The following is an 18,808-nucleotide window of genomic DNA, read 5'->3' as shown; positions in this document are numbered from 1 at the left end:
TAACCAAACTTTCTTAAAAGACCTAAATCTCCCAATCCTATCTGCTACTCAAAAAGAACAATTAATTTAGCCATTTACACTTATGGAACTCCAGTCAGCCCTGTCGAAGTGTCCCAAAGGGAAAGCCTCGGGGCCGGATGGCTTCACAGCTCATTATTACAAATCCAATGCTGAAATCTTACTCCCCTACCTTCTTAACATGTGCAACTCTCTTCAGGGAGGTGGAAAGACACCATGCCAGCTTCTGGAAGCCATAATCTCACTGATTTATAAAGAAGGGAAATGTTATGATCAGGTAATTCAGTACCACAATGGACATAGAAGTCAGAGCACATACAGTGACCTGACAATAACCCAAAAACATAGAACGAGCTCTGAGACGTGGGAACTCTGCTGACCGCAATCCCTAATCCTCTCCAACCACACTAGAGGCAGCCGTGGATTGCGCCTAACGCTCCCTATGCAACTCGGCACAGCCTGAGAAACTAGCTAGCCTGAAGATAGAAAATAAGCCTACCTTGCCTCAGAGAAATACCCCAAAGGAAAAGGCAGCCCCCACATATAATGACTGTGAGTTAAGATGAAAAGACAAATGTAGAGATGAAATAGATTTAGCAAAGTGAGGCCCGACTTTCTGAACAGAGCGAGGATAGGAAAGGTAACTTTGCGGTCAACACAAAACCCTACAAACAACCACGCAAAGGGGGCAAAAAGACCCTCCGTATCGACTAACGGCACGGAGGTACACCCTCTGCGTCCCAGAGCTACCAGCAAGCAAGAAAAAACAAATAAGCAAGCTGGACAGAAAAAAACAGCAAACAAAATAACAAAAGCGGAACTTAGTATGCAGAGCAGCAGGCCACAGGAACGATCCAGGAGGAAACAAGTCCAATACTAGAACATTGACTGGAGGCCAGGATCAAAGCACTAGGTGGAGTTAAATAGAGCAGCACATAACGACTTCACCACATCACCTGAGGAAGGAAACTCAGAAGCCGCAGTACCACTCTCCTCCACCAACGGAAGCTCATAGAAAGAATCAGCCGAAGTACCCTTTGTGACCACAGGAGGGAGCTCTGCCACAGAATTCACACCAGTACCCCCCCCTTGAGGAGGGGTCACCGAACCCTCACCAGAGCCCCCAGGACGACCAGGATGAGCCATATGAAAGGCATGAACAAGATCGGGAGCATGGACATCAGAGGCAAAGACCCAGGAATTATCTTCCTGAGCATAACCCTTCCACTTAACCAGATACTGGAGTTTCCGTCTTGAAACACGAGAATCCAAAATCTTCTCCACAATATACTCCAACTCCCCCTCCACCAAAACTGGGGCAGGAGGATCAACAGATGGAACCATAGGTGCCACGTATCTCCGCAACAATGACCTATGGAATACGTTATGGATGGAAAAAGAATCTGGCAGGGTCAAACGAAAAGACACAGGATTAAGAACCTCAGAAATCCTATACGGACCAATAAAACGAGGTTTAAACTTAGGAGAGGAAACCTTCATAGGAATATGACGAGAAGACAACCAAACCAAATCCCCAACACGAAGTCGGGGACCCACACAGCGTCTGCGATTAGCGAAACGTTGAGCCTTCTCCTGGGACAAGGTCAAATTGTCCACTACATGATTCCAAATCTGCTGCAACCTGTCCACCACCGTATCCACACCAGGACAGTCCGAAGACTCAACCTGCCCTGAAGAGAAACGAGGATGGAACCCAGAGTTGCAGAAAAACTGCGAAACCAAGGTAGCCGAGCTGGCCCGATTATTAAGGGCGAACTCAGCCAAAGGCAAAAAGGACATCCAGTCATCCTGATCAGCAGAAACAAAGCATCTCAGATATGTTTCCAAGGTCTGATTGGTTCGTTCGGTCTGGCCATTAGTCTGAGGATGGAAAGCCGAGGAAAAAGACAAGTCAATGCCCATCCTTGCACAAAAGGCTCGCCAAAACCTAGAAACAAACTGGGAACCTCTGTCAGAAACGATATTCTCTGGAATGCCATGTAAACGAACCACATCCTGGAAAAACAATGGCACCAAATCAGAGGAGGAAGGCAATTTAGACAAGGGCACCAAATGGACCATCTTAGAGAAGCGATCACAAACCACCCAAATGACCGACATTCTTTGAGAGACGGGGAGATCCGAAATAAAATCCATAGAGATATGTGTCCAAGGCCTCTTCGGGACCGGCAAGGGCAAAAGCAACCCACCGGCACGAGAACAGCAGGGCTTAGCCCGAGCACAAATCCCACAGGACTGCACAAAAGAACGCACATCCCGCGACAGAGATGGCCACCAAAAGGATCTAGCCACTAACTCTCTGGTACCAAAGATTCCAGGATGACCAGCCAACACCGAACAATGAACCTCAGAGATAACTTTATTCGTCCACCTATCAGGGACAAACAGTTTCTCCGCTGGGCAACGATCAGGTTTATTAGCCTGAAATTTTTGCAGCACCCGCCGCAAATCAGGGGAGATGGCAGACACAATTACTCCCTCTTTGAGAATACCCGCCGGCTCAGACAAACCCGGAGAGTCGGGCACAAAACTCCTAGACAGGGCATCCGCCTTCACATTTTTAGAGCCCGGAAGGTACGAAACCACAAAGTCAAAACGGGCAAAAAACAGCGACCAACGAGCCTGTCTAGGATTCAACCGCTTGGCAGACTCGAGATAAGTCAAGTTCTTATGATCAGTCAAGACCACCACGCGATGCTTAGCTCCTTCAAGCCAATGACGCCACTCCTCGAATGCCCACTTCATGGCCAGCAACTCTCGATTGCCAACATCATAATTTCGCTCAGCAGGCGAAAACTTCCTGGAAAAGAAGGCGCATAGTTTCATCACCGAGCAATCAGAACTTCTCTGCGACAAAACAGCCCCTGCTCCAATCTCAGAAGCATCAACCTCGACCTGGAATGGAAGCGAAACATCTGGTTGACACAACACAGGGGCAGAAGAAAAACGACGCTTCAACTCTTGAAAAGCTTCCACAGCAGCAGAAGACCAATTGACCACATCAGCACCCTTCTTGGTCAAATCGGTCAATGGTTTAGCAATACTAGAAAAATTGCAGATGAAGCGACGATAAAAATTAGCAAAGCCCAGGAACTTTTGCAGACTTTTCAGAGATGTCGGCTGAGTCCAATCATGGATGGCTTGGACCTTAACAGGGTCCATCTCGATAGTAGAAGGGGAAAAAATGAACCCCAAAAATGAAACCTTCTGAACACCAAAGAGACACTTTGATCCCTTCACAAACAAAGAATTAGCACGCAGGACCTGAAACACAGTTCTGACCTGCTTCACATGACACTCCCAATCATCCGAGAGGATCAAAATATCATCCAAGTATACAATCAGGAATTTATCCAGGTACTCTCGGAAGATGTCATGCATAAAGGACTGAAACACTGATGGAGCATTGGCAAGTCCGAATGGCATTACTAGATACTCAAAATGGCCCTCGGGCGTATTAAATGCAGTTTTCCATTCATCGCCTCGCTTAATACGCACAAGATTATACGCACCACGAAGATCTATCTTGGTGAACCAACTAGCCCCCTTAATCCGAGCAAACAAATCAGATAACAGCGGCAAGGGGTACTGAAATTTAACTGTGATCTTATTTAGAACGCGGTAATCTATACAAGGTCTCAGCCAACCATCCTTCTTGGCCACAAAAAAGAGCCCTGCTCCTAATGGCGACGATGACGGGCGAATATGCCCCTTCTCCAAGGACTCCTTCACGTAACTCCGCATAGCGGCGTGCTCAGGCACAGATAAATTAAACAGTCGACCTTTTGGGAATTTACTACCAGGAATCAAATCGATAGCACAATCACAATCCCTATGCAGAGGTAGGGTATCGGACTTGGGCTCATCAAATACATCCCGGTAATCAGACAAGAACTCTGGAACCTCAGAAGGGGTGGATGACAAAATAGACAGAAATGGGACATCACCATGTACCCCCTGACAACCCCAGCTGGACACAGACATGGATTTCCAATCTAATACTGGATTATGGACTTGTAGCCATGGCAACCCCAACACGACCACATCATGCAGATTATGCAACACCAGAAAGCGAATAACCTCCTGATGTGCAGGAGCCATGCACATGGTCAGCTGGGTCCAGTACTGAGGCTTATTCTTGGCCAAAGGCGTAGCATCAATTCCTCTCAATGGAATAGGACACTGCAAGGGCTCCAAGGAAAACCCACAACGCCTAGCATACTCCAAGTCCATCAAATTCAGGGCAGCGCCTGAATCCACAAATGCCATGACAGAATAAGATGACAAAGAGCAGATCAAGGTAACGGACAAAAGAAATTTTGACTGTACCGTACCAATGGTGGCAGACCTTGCGAACCGCTTAGTGCGCTTAGGACAATCAGAGATAGCATGAGTGGAATCACCACAGTAGAAACACAGCCCATTCTGACGTCTGTGTTCTTGCCGTTCAACTCTGGTCAAAGTCCTAACGCACTGCATAGGCTCAGGTTTATGCTCAGATAATACCGCCAAATGGTGCACAGATTTACGCTCACGCAAGCGTCGACCGATCTGAATGGCCAAAGACATAGACTCATTCAGACCAGCAGGCATAGGAAATCCCACCATGACATCCTTAAGGTCTTCAGAGAGACCCTTTCTGAAAATAGCTGCGAGCGCACCTTCATTCCATTGAGTGAGTACGGACCACTTTCTAAATTTCTGACAATATACCTCTATCTCATCCTGACCCTGACACAGAGCCAGCAAATTTCTCTCTGCCAGATCTACTGAATTAGGTTCATCGTACAGCAATCCGAGCGCCAGGAAAAACGCATCAATATTACTTAATGCAGGATCTCCTGGCACAAGAGAAAATGCCCAGTCCTGAGGGTCGCCACGTAAAAAAGAAATAATGATCCTAACTTGTTGAACTGGGTCACCAGAGGAGCGAGGTTTGAAAGCCAGAAATAGTTTACAATTATTTTTGAAACTCAGAAATTTAGTTCTATCTCCAAAAAACAAATCAGGAATAGGAATTTTTGGTTCTAACATAGAATTCTGAACCACAAAGTCTTGAATATTTTGTACTCTTGCCGTGAGCTGATCCACACATGAAGACAGACCTTTGATGTCCATTGCTACACCTGTGTCCTGAACCACCCAAATGTCTAGGGGAAAAAAAAGGCAAAACACAGTGCAGAGAAAAAAAAATGGTCTCAGAACTTCTTTTTCCCTCTATTGAGAATCATTAGTACTTTGGGCCTCCAGTACTGTTATGATCAGGTAATTCTGTACCACAATGGACATAGAAGTCAGAGCACATACAGTGACCTGACAATAACCCAAAAACATAGAACGAGCTCTGAGACGTGGGAACTCTGCTGACCGCAATCCCTAATCCTCTCCAACCACACTAGAGGCAGCCGTGGATTGCGCCTAACGCTCCCTATGCAACTCGGCACAGCCTGAGAAACTAGCTAGCCTGAAGATAGAAAATAAGCCTACCTTGCCTCAGAGAAATACCCCAAAGGAAAAGGCAGCCCCCACATATAATGACTGTGAGTTAAGATGAAAAGACAAACGTAGAGATGAATTAGATTTAGCAAAGTGAGGCCCGACTTTCTGAACAGAGCGAGGATAGGAAAGGTAACTTTGCGGTCAACACAAAACCCTACAAACAACCACGCAAAGGGGGCAAAAAGACCCTCCGTACCGACTAACGGCACGGAGGTACACCCTCTGCGTCCCAGAGCTACCAGCAAGCAAGAAAAAACAAATAAGCAAGCTGGACAGAAAAAAACAGCAAACAAAATAACAAAAGCGGAACTTAGTATGCAGAGCAGCAGGCCACAGGAACGATCCAGGAGGAAACAAGTCCAATACTAGAACATTGACTGGAGGCCAGGATCAAAGCACTAGGTGGAGTTAAATAGAGCAGCACCTAACGACTTCACCACATCACCTGAGGACGGAAACTCAGAAGCCGCAGTACCACTCTCCTCCACCAACGGAAGCTCACTTGTGACCACAGGAGGGAGCTCTGCCACAGAATTCACAACAGGGAAAGATCCGGAACAATGCGGCAGTTATAGGGTTATATCATTGTTGAATATGGATCTAAAACTTTATGTGAGAATGATGGCGAACATAACTGTCGTTGTGTTGCCTCAGTTAATCTCCTTAAATCAGTCCGGATTTGTGAAAGGTAGAGAGGGGAAAGATAATACATATAAAATTCTTCACCTTATGCAATATGCAAAGCTGAAGAAAATACCAATTGCGCTAATTAGTATAGATGCTGAAAAAGCTTTTGACAGGGTTGAATGGACATTCCTACAGGAAACGTTATTAATATTTGGTTTCCCCCTTCCAACAATAACTGCAATTATGGGTATGTACTTAATGCCCACAGCTAAAATAATATTAACCCCTTCCCGACCCATGACGCCACGTAGGCATCATGAAAGTCGGTGCCAATCTGACCCATGACGCCTATGTGGTGTCATGGAAAGATTGCGTCCCTGCAGATCGGGTGAAAGGGTTAACTCCCATTTCACCCTATCTGCAGGGACAGGGGGAGTGGTAGTTTAGCCCAGGGGGGGTGGCTTCACCCCCCCCGTGGCTACGATCGGTCTGATTGGCTGTTGAAAGTGAAACTGCCAATCAGAGCGATTTGTAATATTTCACCTATGAAAACTGGTGAAATATTACAATCCAGCCATGGCCGATGCTGCAATATCATCGGCCATGGCTGGAAACACTAATGTGCCCCCACCCCACCCCACCGATCGCCCCCCCAAGCCACCGATCTGTCCGGTACACTGCTCCGGCTCCCCTCCATCCTGTGCTCCGCTCCCCCCGTGCTCTTGTCCGCTCCCCCCATGCTCCAATCACCCCCCCGTGCTCCGATCCAACCCCCCTGCACTCCGATCCACCCCCCCGTGCATCATCCACCCCCCGTGCTCCGATCCACCCCCCGTGCTCCGATCAACCCCCCCGTGCTCCGTTACACCCCCCGTGCTCCGTTCCACCCCCCCTGCTCTCCAATCCACCCCCTCAGGCTCCGATCCCCCCCCGTTGCTCCCCCCCACCCCATCATACTTACCGATCCTGCCGGGGTCCGTCCGTCTTCTCCCTGGGCGCCGCCATCTTCCAAAATGGCGGGCGCATGCGCAGTGCGCCTGCCGAATCTGCCGGCCGGCAGATTCGTTCCAAAGTGCTTTTTGATCACTGAGATATAATCTATCACAGTGATCAAAATAAAAAAAATAATAAATGACCCCCCCCCCTTTGTCACCCCCATAGGTAGGAACAATAAAAAAATAAAGAATTTTTTGTTTTTCCATTAAGGTTAGAACAGGGTTAGGGTTAGGGCTAGGGCTAGGGTTAGGGCTAGGGTTAGGGTTAGGGCTAGGGCTAGGGTTAGGGCTAAGGTTAGGGTTTCGGTATGTGCACATGTATTCTGTTCCTCTGCGGATTTTTCCACTGCGGATTTGATAAATCCGCAGTGCTAAACCGCTGCGGATTTATGGTGGATTTACCGCGGTTTTTCTGCGCATGGTGCGGAAAATACCGCGCGGAAACGCTGCGTTGTATTTTCCACAGCATGTCAATTCTTTGTGCAGATTCCGCAGCGTTTTACACCTGTTCCTCAATAGGAATCCACAGGTGAAATCCGCACAAAAAACGCTGGAAATCCACGGTAAATCCGCAGGTAAAACGCAGTGCCTTTTACCCGCGGATTTTTCAAAAATGATGCTGAAAAATCTCACACGAATCCGCAACGTGGGCACATAGCCTTAGGGTTAGGGTTGGAATTAGGGTTGTGGTTAGGGTTGTGATTAGGGTTATGGCTACAGTTGGGATTAGGGTTAGGGGTGTATTGGGGTTAGTGTTGAAGGTAGAATTGAGGGGTTTCCACTGTTTAGGCACATCAGGGGTCTCCAAACGCAACATGGCGCCACCATTGATTCTAGCCAATCTTGTATTCAAAAAGTCAAAAGGTGCTCCCTCACTTCCGAGCCCCGATGTGTGCCCAAACAGTGGTTTACCCCCACATATGGGGTACCAGCATACTCAGGACAAACTGCGCAACAATTACTGGGGTCCAATTTCTCCTAATACCCTTGGCAAAATAGGAAATTCCAGGCTAAAAAAATCATTTTTGAGGAAAGAAAAGTTATTTTTTATTTTCTTGGCTCTGCGTTATAAACTTCTGTGAAGCAGCTGGGGGTTTAAAGTGCTCAATATGCATCTAGATAAGTTCCTTGGGGGGTCTAGTGTCCAAAATGGGGTCACTTGTGGGGGAGCTCCAATGTTTAGGCACACAGGGGCTCTCCAAACGCGACATGGTGTCCGCTAACAATTGGAGCTAATTTTCCATTCAAAAAGTCAAATGGCGCGCCTTCCCTTCCGAGCCCTGCCGTGTGCCCAAACAGTGGTTTACCCCCACATATGAGGTATCAGCGTACTCGGGAGAAATTGCCCAACAAATTTTAGGATCCATTTTATCCTATTGCCCATGTGAAAATGAAAAAATTGAGGCGAAAATAATTTTTTTGTGAAAAAAAAGTACTTTTTCATTTTTACAGATCAATTTGTGAAGCACCTGAGGGTTTAAAGTGCTCACTAGGCATCTAGATAAGTTCCTTGGGGGGTCTAGTTTCCAAAATGGGGTGACTTGTGGGGAAGCTCCAATGTTTAGGCACACAGGGGCTCTCCAAACGCGACATGGTGTTCGCTAACGATGGAGATAATTTTTCATTCAAAAAGTCAAATGGCGCTCCTTCCCTTCCGAGCCTTACCATGTGCCCAAACAGTGGTTTACCCCCACATATGAGGTATCGGCGTACTCGGGAGAAATTGCCCAACAAATTTTAGGATCCATTTTATCCTATTGCCCATGTGAAAATGAAAAAATTGAGGCTAAAAGAATTTTTTATGAAAAAAAAGTACTTTTTCATTTTTACGGATCAATTTGTGAAGCACCAGGGGGTTCAAAGTGCTCACTATGCATCTAGATAAGTTCCTTGGGGCGTCTAGTTTCCAAAATGGGGTCACTTGTGGGGGAGCTCCAATTTTTAGGGACACCGGGGCTCTCCAAACGTGACATGGTGTCCGCTAAAGAGTGGAGCCAATTTTTCATTCAAAAAGTCAAATGGCGCTCCTTCTCTTCCAAGCCCTGCCCTGCGCCCAAACAGTGGTATACCCCCACATATGAGGTATCAGCGTACTCAGGACAAATTGTACAAAACTTTCTTGGTTCAGTTTCTCCTTTTACCATTGGGAAAATAAAAAAATTGTTGCTAAAAGATACTTTTTGTGACTAGAAAGTTAAATGTTCATTTTTTCCTTCCGTGTTGCTTCTGCTGCTGTGAAGTAACTGAAGGGTTAATAAACTTCTTGAATGTGGTTTTGGATACCTTGAGGGGTGCATTTTTTAGAATGGTTTCACTTTTTGGTATTTTCAGCCATATAGACCCCTCAAACTGACTTCAAATGTGAGGTGGTCCCTAAAAAAAATGGTTTTGTAAATTTCGTTGTAAAAATGAGAAATCGCTGGTCAAATTTTAACCCTTATACCTTCCTAGCAAAAAACAATTTTGTTTCCAAAAGTGTGCTGATGTAAAGTATACATGTGGGAAATGTTATTTATTAACTATTTTGTGTCACATAACTCTCTGGTTTAACAGAATAAAAATTCAAAATGTGAAAATTGCGAAATTTTCAAAATTTTCGCAAAATTTCCTTTTTTATCACAAATAAACGCAGAATTGACCTAAATTTACCACTAACATGAAGCCCAATATGTCACGAAAAAACAATCTCAGAACCGCTAGGATCCGTTGAAGCGTTCCTGAGTTATTACCTCATAAAGGGACACTGGTCAGAATTGCAAAAAACGGCAAGGTCTTTAAGGTCAAAATAGGCTGGGTCATGAAGGGGTTAAACGGATTTCTCACGGACTCATTCCAGATCCTCAATGGTACAAGACACGGTTGCCCACTGTCTCCGATACTTTTTGTCCTATCACTTGAACCACTTTTACAGGCCATTCAACAGTGTGAAGATGTAGAAGGTTTGCAAATCGTGACACCCATTACAAAACAGCGGCATTTGCAGACGACCTTTTATTAGTTATCTCAAAACCCTTAAAGAGCATTTCAGCCATAATGGACATTCTATAGTGTTGCAGCAAATTCTCTAATCGTAAAATAAACAAAACAAAATCTGAACTATTAAACCTAGGCTTACCAAACAAGGTGGTAGATCACCTTAAAGGGACACTGTCACCTGAATTTGGAGGGAACAATCTTCAGCCATGGAGGCGGGGTTTTTGGGTGTTTGATTCACCCTTTCCTTACCCGCTGGCTGCATGCTGGCTGCAATATTGGATTGAAGTTCATTCTCTGTCCTCCGTAGTACACACCTGCACAAGGTGCAATCTTGCCTTGCGCAGGCGTGTACTGTGGAGGACAGAGAATGAACTTCAATCCAATATTGCAGCCAGCATGCAGCCAGCGGGTAAGGAAAGGGTGAATCAAATACCCGAAAACCCCGCCTCCATGGCTGAAGATTGTTCCCTCCAAATTCAGGTGACAGTGTCCCTTTAAAACTGCTTTTCGTTTTCCCTGGCAACAGAAAAGCTTAAAATATTTAGGCATTCAGTTATGTGCATCTGACAAAGATCTTGTTACCCTCAGTTATAATCATCTATTAGGAAACACGACTCCGGTCCTGGAAATACACCTTTCTGTCTTGGATAGGAAGAAAAAACATTCTAAAAAGCTGAAAGGCTGCCTCACACTAGCAGTATTTGGTCAGTATTTTACATCAGTATTTGTAACCCAAAACCAGGAGTGCGTGATAAATACAGAAGTGGTGCATATGTTTCTATTATACTTTTCCTCTATTTGTTCCACTCCTGGTTTTGGCTTACAAATACTGATGTAAAATACTGACCAAATACTGCTAGTGTGACGGCAGCCATACATCTACCAAAATTTATCTACCTGTTTAATATGCTCCCAATCCAAATCCCCTACTCCTTTTTAGCTAAAGTACACTCCCTATTCTTTAATTACATCTGGCAAAAAAGTAAACCGCAAATTAATTCTAAATCCCTTACGCTTCCAAAAGACATGGGAGACATGGGTGCTCCAGATATTGCAAAGTATTATCAAGCAGCACATATTTCAAGAACGATCCACTGGATCAGAAACTCAGAGGATAAACAATGGCTAAACATAGAAGAAGCAATGTCCCCTCTCCCTCTGCGTTCCATCTTGCTGGGACAAAACAATGATCCATCAAACATTCACACATTAGCCACAACTAAGTTATGGAAAAAACTATACCACAATCTGACTCCCCCTCTTTCCCCATTAACTAAAGTCACAGACCTCTTAGACACCCTCCCTATCCGAGCTGCTCATATCCCATTAGAGCAGTTATTTGAGGACGGAGCACTTTGACCCTTGCAAGAACTACACAAAATACCCGGACTTTCGGGACTAACATTTTTACAGCATGGTAAACTCTCACATCTCTCCGGCCAGAGATATCTTTCGATTGATTTCAATAGACCCCCTATGAAACACTATGTGCCAGAAAGCAATCTCCTACCCGAATCCTCTCAATAATATACCAATCTATACTTAAAACAGAAGTATTACTGAAACGAGCTTATATAGCCCGATGGGAAAAGGACTTGGGTACTTCCTTTTCTGAATCACAGATCAAACATATATACAGGCACTCACATGGTCCCTCTTACTGCGTACGTATTCAAGAAAATTCATTTAAAATTATTACCAGATTGTATATAACGTTCAGAGATGGAACCACACCTCAACCACTAATTGTTGGAGATGTGAAGCGGATGAAGGTAGTTATAATCATATACGGTGTTCCTGCCCGTTGCTCTCCCCATTTTGGAACGAGTTAACTTCTATCATACGTAAAATATTAGGTAAATGTATTGTCTTGAAACCAGAAAATGTTTTTCTCAATCTCCCAATCTGGCCAAATGATAGGAACGCCACTAAATTGGCCCAATTCATTCTGGCGGTGGGAAAATTTTTAATTCCAGCATTTTGGAACTCTAAATCAGTACCCACCGCCCATCAGTTATACTCCAAAATTGAACAACTATACCACATTGAGGAACTGGCTGCGAGAATTAATCATACCTCGGCTACTTTTCATAACACTTGGAAGTCTTGGACCCAACTCAGGACACAGCCCACATTCTACGCTACATTATCACCATAAATAATTATATGTTTCAAGGTGTCACCGAACTTGTACCTCCCCTCCCCATCCTCTCCCCCTTTCCACTCCTGTTCTCCTTCTCTTTATCCTCTTCTCTTTACTTTTCTTGTTATATGTTAAAGTTAATCTGTTAAATCAAAATAAGAGAGTCAAAACGCATGTAATAACAATAATATTACGTTAGCTCTTTATTAGTAGACATTCGGAGCTTACTATGCTAACTAGATATTTGAATATTTGCATTTGTTATATTCATATTCTTCTAAAGCTGTTTGTTATCCCTAAAAATTTCAATAAAAAGAAAATTGAAAGAAAGAAGGAACAAATGTTAATAAAGTCCTTTTTTACATTGCTGTGCATACGTTCATTCTTTTTATTGCTCATTGAGTGCTTTTCCTGGCAGGTTCCAGGTAGAATATACTTGAGAAAGACTCAGTGTGCACAAGTTCCAGATCATTAGCTAAGGAATCTTTTAGATACAATATGAGAATGTTCAGGGAATACTGGTCTGCCTACTGGTTTGTCTACATGCAGTATATACAGATGTGTTATTCCTTAACCTTCCTCTTTAGTATTTTTAGAATTCCTTTAATACTCTTGCTCATCTTCTCTTCAGATATCTCAAGCAAACAGGAAAGGTAAGGAAGGACATATATGCACACTCCCTCTACCAGCATTGTGAGAAGAAGAAATAATAGAAAGAAGTAGAAAATGCAATAAATGTGATATCAATGTATCAATGTATGGTGTGTGTGTGTATAAGTATGTCCATGTGTATGGTGAGTGATTGTATAAGTATGTCCATGTGCATGGTGAGCGAGTGTATGATTGGGTTCATGTGTATGATGAACGAGTGTACGAGTATTTCCATGTGTATGGTGAGTACTTGGGTTCATGTGTATGGTGAGGGAGCTTATAAGTGTGTCTATGTGCATGGTGAGCGAGTTTATAAGTATGTGCATGTGCATGGTGAGCGAGTGTATGATTGGGTTCATGTGCATGGTGAGCGAGTGTATGATTGGGTTCATGTGTATGGTGAGCAAGTGTATGATTGGGTTCATGTGTATGGTGAGGGAGTGTATGAGTATTTCCATGTGTATGGTTAGCGAGTGTATAAGTATGTCCATGTGTATGGTAAGCGAGTGTATCCCCCGACTAAAGAGCCTGATATGTCATGGACTCCTATACCCCACCCTGGAAACATTCCCTATCCTCTAAAAGGAATTTGATATACCCTGGACCTCTATATGCCTCCCTCCCCCACCCCCGTATTTTTACCATATGCTTTGGCAATGCTAACATGTACTTAGTCCTGCCAATAAAGTTCATTTGAATTGAATTGAATTGATTGGGTTCATGTGTATGGTAAGCGAGTGTATGAGAATGTCCATGTTTATGGTGAGCGAGTGTATGAGTATTTCCATGTGTATGGTTAGCGAGTGTATAAGTATGTCCATGTGTATGGTAAGCGAGTGTATGATTGGGTTCATGTGTATGGTGAGCGAGTGTATAAGTATGTCCATGTGCTTGGTGAGCGAGTGTATGATTGGGTTCATGTGCATGGTGAGCGAGTGTATAAGTATGTCCATGTCCATGGTGAGCGAGTGTATGATTGGGTTCATGTGCATGGTAAGCGAGTGTATAAGTATGTCCATGTGTATGGTTATCGAGTGTATAAGTATGTCCATGTGCTTGGTGAGCGAGTGTATAAGTATGTCCATGTGTATGGTGAGCGAGTGTATGATTGGGTTCATGTGTATGGTGAGTGAGTGCATGAGTATTTCCATGTGTATGGTGAGTGAGTGTATAAGTATGTCCATGTGTATGGTTAGCGAGTGTATAAGTATGTCCATGTGCATGGTGAGCGAGTGTATGATTGGGTTCATGTTCATGGTGAGTGAGTGTATGATTGGGTTCATGTGCATGGTGAGCGACTGTATAAGTATGTCCATGTGCATGGTGAGTGAGTGTATGATTGGGTTCATGTGTATGGTGAGCGAGTGTATGAGTATTTCCATGTGTATGGTGAGTACTTGGGTTCATGTGTATGGTGAGGGAGCTTATAAGTGTGTCCATGTGTATGGTGAGTGAGTTTATAAGTATGTCCATGTGTATGGTGAGCGAGCGTATGAGGGTATGTCTATGGTTAACCAGTTTATTTATGTTTGTTTATGAGTTTGGTGAATGTTTGTGTAACAGGGTTGCCAACCTGATGTTTAATTTTTTTCTGGATAAGGGAAGAGACCACTCTTTTATATGCATTTGCTTGTAAATATAGATATGCTAATATAGTGTATATATAACTATGTGTGAAAATGTTTATAGGTGCGTTAATGTGCATGGCGACTGCAAGTGGAACAGGGTTGCCAGCCTGATTTTTTTTTTTTTTCTGATCATTATTTTTTTTTCAGATGATCAATAAATCACACCTACAAAATATTTTTATGGACACATTGGAAAACAATAGTAAATCATTAAGCTTTTAAGCAATATATGTCCATACTCCATAAGTCTGGTATGACATTAGTTGCGTTGCATGTGCATCGTTGTATGTACTGTAGTGACTGCAATGTATAGGGCGTCAGTGTCGGGTTCTTTGAAGGGAACATTGGGACTAAGAGTTTTCAAGTTACGAGGTATATTCAGTAAGTGGCATATCCAGGGGGGGCAGCCGAGGCATGTGCCCCGGGCGCAGCCGACAGGGGGGTGCCAGCGGGCCATCTGATGATGCGGCGGTCCAAGGAGGCTCCTCGTCGGCAGCATTCTGCTGCCCCCACACTGAGATAGTCCCATTCTCTGAGCCGGCTGTCAAGTTGACAGCCGGCTCAGAGAAAGTGCTGTGCGTCGAATCCCAAGTGGCTCAGCGGCATAACTACCCCACAGCAGAGCCCCTCCACCGCAGAGGGCCGCACACCACAGCTGTTGCTGCCGCTACTCTGTGCGTGCAGGACCTGTGATGAGGTCACAGGAGGGGAGGAGTCAGAAGTCACATGATCAAGGGCCTCCATGTAGTGCAGGACTTTGCTGGTTCTCATGGTGCTGGACGAGGGTAAGCTTTTGTGTGGGGTCAGGAGTGGTTTGTGTGGATGTAGCAGGGCCATGTGTGTACGAGATGTACAGAGCGGAAGCCATGTGTGCAAGGTGTATGGAGCGGAGCTGGGTGTGTACGAGGTATACAGAGCGGAACTGGGTGTGTGTGCAAGGTGTATGGAGCAGAGATGTGTGTGTACGAGGTTTCAGAGCGGGAATGAGTGTGTGCAATGTGTATGGAGCGGAGCCATGTGTGTACGAGGTGTATGGAGCGGAACTGGGTGTGCAAGGTGTATGGAGCAGAGCCATGTGTGTATGAGGTGTATGGAGCAGAGCCATGTGTGCAAGGTGTATGGAGCGGAGCCGTGTGTGCAAGGTGTATGGAGCGGAGCCGTGTGTGTATGAGGTGTACGGAGCAGAACTGGGTGTGTGCAAGATGTATGGAGCGGAGTCGTGTGTCTATGAGGTGTATGGAGCGGAGCTGGGTGTGTGCAAGGTGCAAGGAGTGGAGCCGTGTGTGTATGAGGTGTACGGAACGGAACTGGGTGTGTGCAAGGTGTATTGGGTGGAGCCGTGTGTGTACGGAGCGAAGCCGTGTGTGTATAAGGTGTACAGAGCGGAACCATGTGCGTACGAGGTGTACAAAGCAGAGTCGCGTGCGTACGAGGTGTACGGAGCAGAGCCGAGTGCATACGAGGTGTACGGAGCGGAGCCGCGTGTGTACAATGTATATGGAGTGGAGCCACGTGTGTGCAAGGTGTACGGAGCTCAGCTGCGTGTGTAGGAGTAACTAGTTGTGGCCATTATACTGTTCGCAATATGTGTGTGTCTGTTTGTGCATGCATGCGTAGCGCTGCGCGTGAATGTGCAGAGACGTAAATGGTTTTGTGTGTGTGTGTACAGGGAGGAGAGGCGAGGGCAATGATGGGGCTGACAGGGAGAGTGCAATAATTAGGATGGAGGAGGAGGAGGAGGAAATAATGGATGTGGTGGAATAGGCAATGATGGAGGTGGAATGGGCAATGATGGAGGTGGGGGGAGGAAATGATGGAGATGGTCGAATGGGGGGAGGCAATGATGGGGGAGGCAATGATGGAGGTGGAAATTGGAATGGGCAATGATGGTGGTGAGGGGAGAATGCAATGATGGTGGGGAGGAGAAAATCATGGAGGTGGTGGAAAGGGCAATAATGAAGGGGGGAAGAAATGATGGAGGTGGTAGAATGGACAAGGATGGTGGTGGTGGAAAGCACACTGATGATATTGGAGGGAGAGAAAATGATGGAGGTGGTGGAATGGGCAAGTATGGTGATGTGTCGGAAAGGACAATGATGATGGTGGTGGAAAGGGCAATGATGGGGATGGTGGCGGAAGAGAAAATGATGGATATGGTGGAAAAGGCAAAGGAGGAAATGATGGAGGTGGTGGAATGGGAAATTATGGGGTGATGGGGGAAAAAGCAATGATAGTGGTGGTGGAGAAGGCAAAGATGGAGGTGGGGAAGAGAGCAATGATGGGGTGGGGTAGAGGAAAATAATAGCCATGAGGAAACAGTACATGAGAATGGGGGGCATATCTGAGGAAACAGTATGGGGGATGGGTGCAGACAGTAAGAAGAGCGAACGGGGGAATGTATGTGAACACAGTATGAGTAGCGATGTGAAAAATGTATGTGGACAGAGTATGGGGGTGAGGGTGATGGGATGTGTGCAGACACAGTATGAGGAGTCAGGTGAGCAGGCAGTATAGAAAGTGATGGGGTAAATATTTGGGGAGACAGTAAGGTGAACAGGAGGGATATGAGTGGAGACAGTATGAGGAGGGAGGGGAATAGTGTGAGGAGACAGTATGGGGGAGAAAAGTGAGTGGGCACAGAATAGAAACTGAGTAGTGGGGGCGTAGCATGGTGGGACAGTGTAAGGGCACAGCCAGGAGGGGATAGTATACCAAGGAGGGGGAGTGTGATGAGAGAGTACAGTATATACAGTGGGCCCTATAGAGGGGGACACAGTATGAGAGGACAGTGTGAAGAGGGGGGCCGGTATGGAAAGGAGAGGTCAATGTGAAGAGCATGTACCATAAGAGGGACAGTGTGGGGGTCATATTTTGTGCAGACAATATAGTGAGGGGCAATTTTTTATTCAGGAGCATTATAATGACACTTGTCATTAAAATGAACGGGAAACCACTGGGTAAATCTGACAGGGAGAAGGACTTGGGGATCCTAGTTAATGATAAACTTACCTGGAGCAGCCAGTGCCAGGCAGCAGCTGCCAAGGCAAACAGGGTCATGGGGTGCATTAAAAGAGGTCTGGATACACATGATGAGAGCATTATACTGCCTCTGTACAAATCCCTAGTTAGACCGCACATGGAGTACTGTGTCCAGTTTTGGGCACCGGTGCTCAGGAAGGATATAATGGAACTAGAGAGAGTACAAAGGAGGGCAACAAAATTAATAAAGGGGATGGGAGAACTACAATACCCAGATAGATTAGCAAAATTAGGATTATTTAGTCTAGAAAAAAGACGACTGAGAGGCGATCTAATAACCATGTATAAGTATATAAGAGGACAATACAAATATCTCGCTGAGGATCTGTTTATACCACGGAAGGTGACGGACACAAGGGGGCATTCTTTGCGTCTGGAGGAGAGAAGGTTTTTCCACCAACATAGAAGAGGATTCTTTACTGTTAGGGCAGTGAGAATCTGGAATTGCTTGCCTGAGGAGGCGGTGATGGCGAACTCAGCTGTGGGGTTCAAGAGAGGCCTGGATGTCTTCCTGGAGCAGAACAATATTATATCATACAATTATTAGGTTCTGTAGAAGGACGTAGACCTGGGGATTTGTTATGATGGAATATAGGCTGAACTGGATGGACAAATGTCTTTTTTCGGCCTTACTAACTATGTTATTATGTTATGTTACTATCTTTAAGGGCATCATGTGGAGATTTTCTGCAAAAGATGGAGGTCTGCAGAGATGGCTGTGGATGAGAAAACTCATCATGGGGTCTAGACAAGATGAAGAAAAGGACAATGACTCCAGAGACGACGTCATCTATAAGGTACCTGGATGTAAATTATTTATTTAGTTACATAAATTAATTATGTAGTTATTTGTGATACTGACAAATTTTCATGTTTTTATTTATGTTCGGAGCATTAAAGGGAATGTCCAGGTCTGTAATGAGTCTGCAGTCATTCTTTGTGAATGCAGACTTCTGACTTCTCACAGTGTGCCCTGCACACTGTCAGGATTCTCTCGTGCTGGCGATTTACATTAATGCGGTCACGTGCTGACTAGATATGTGTGACCTCTGTCAATGAAAATGAACTGAGTGAAGCCGGGCACGTCTTTTTGGAATGTGGTCAGAAGTAGACAAATCACATGCTAGTGCTGACATGACTGTCCACGGGCAAGGGAGAATCCTAAAAGTGTGCAGTGCATTAGTTGTGAGAATTCAGAAGCCTGCGTCAGG

Source organism: Ranitomeya imitator, chromosome 3, assembly GCF_032444005.1.
Source record: "Ranitomeya imitator isolate aRanImi1 chromosome 3, aRanImi1.pri, whole genome shotgun sequence".
NCBI classification, from domain to species: Eukaryota; Metazoa; Chordata; class Amphibia; order Anura; family Dendrobatidae; genus Ranitomeya; species Ranitomeya imitator.
Note: the sequence above shows the minus strand (reverse complement) of the source record.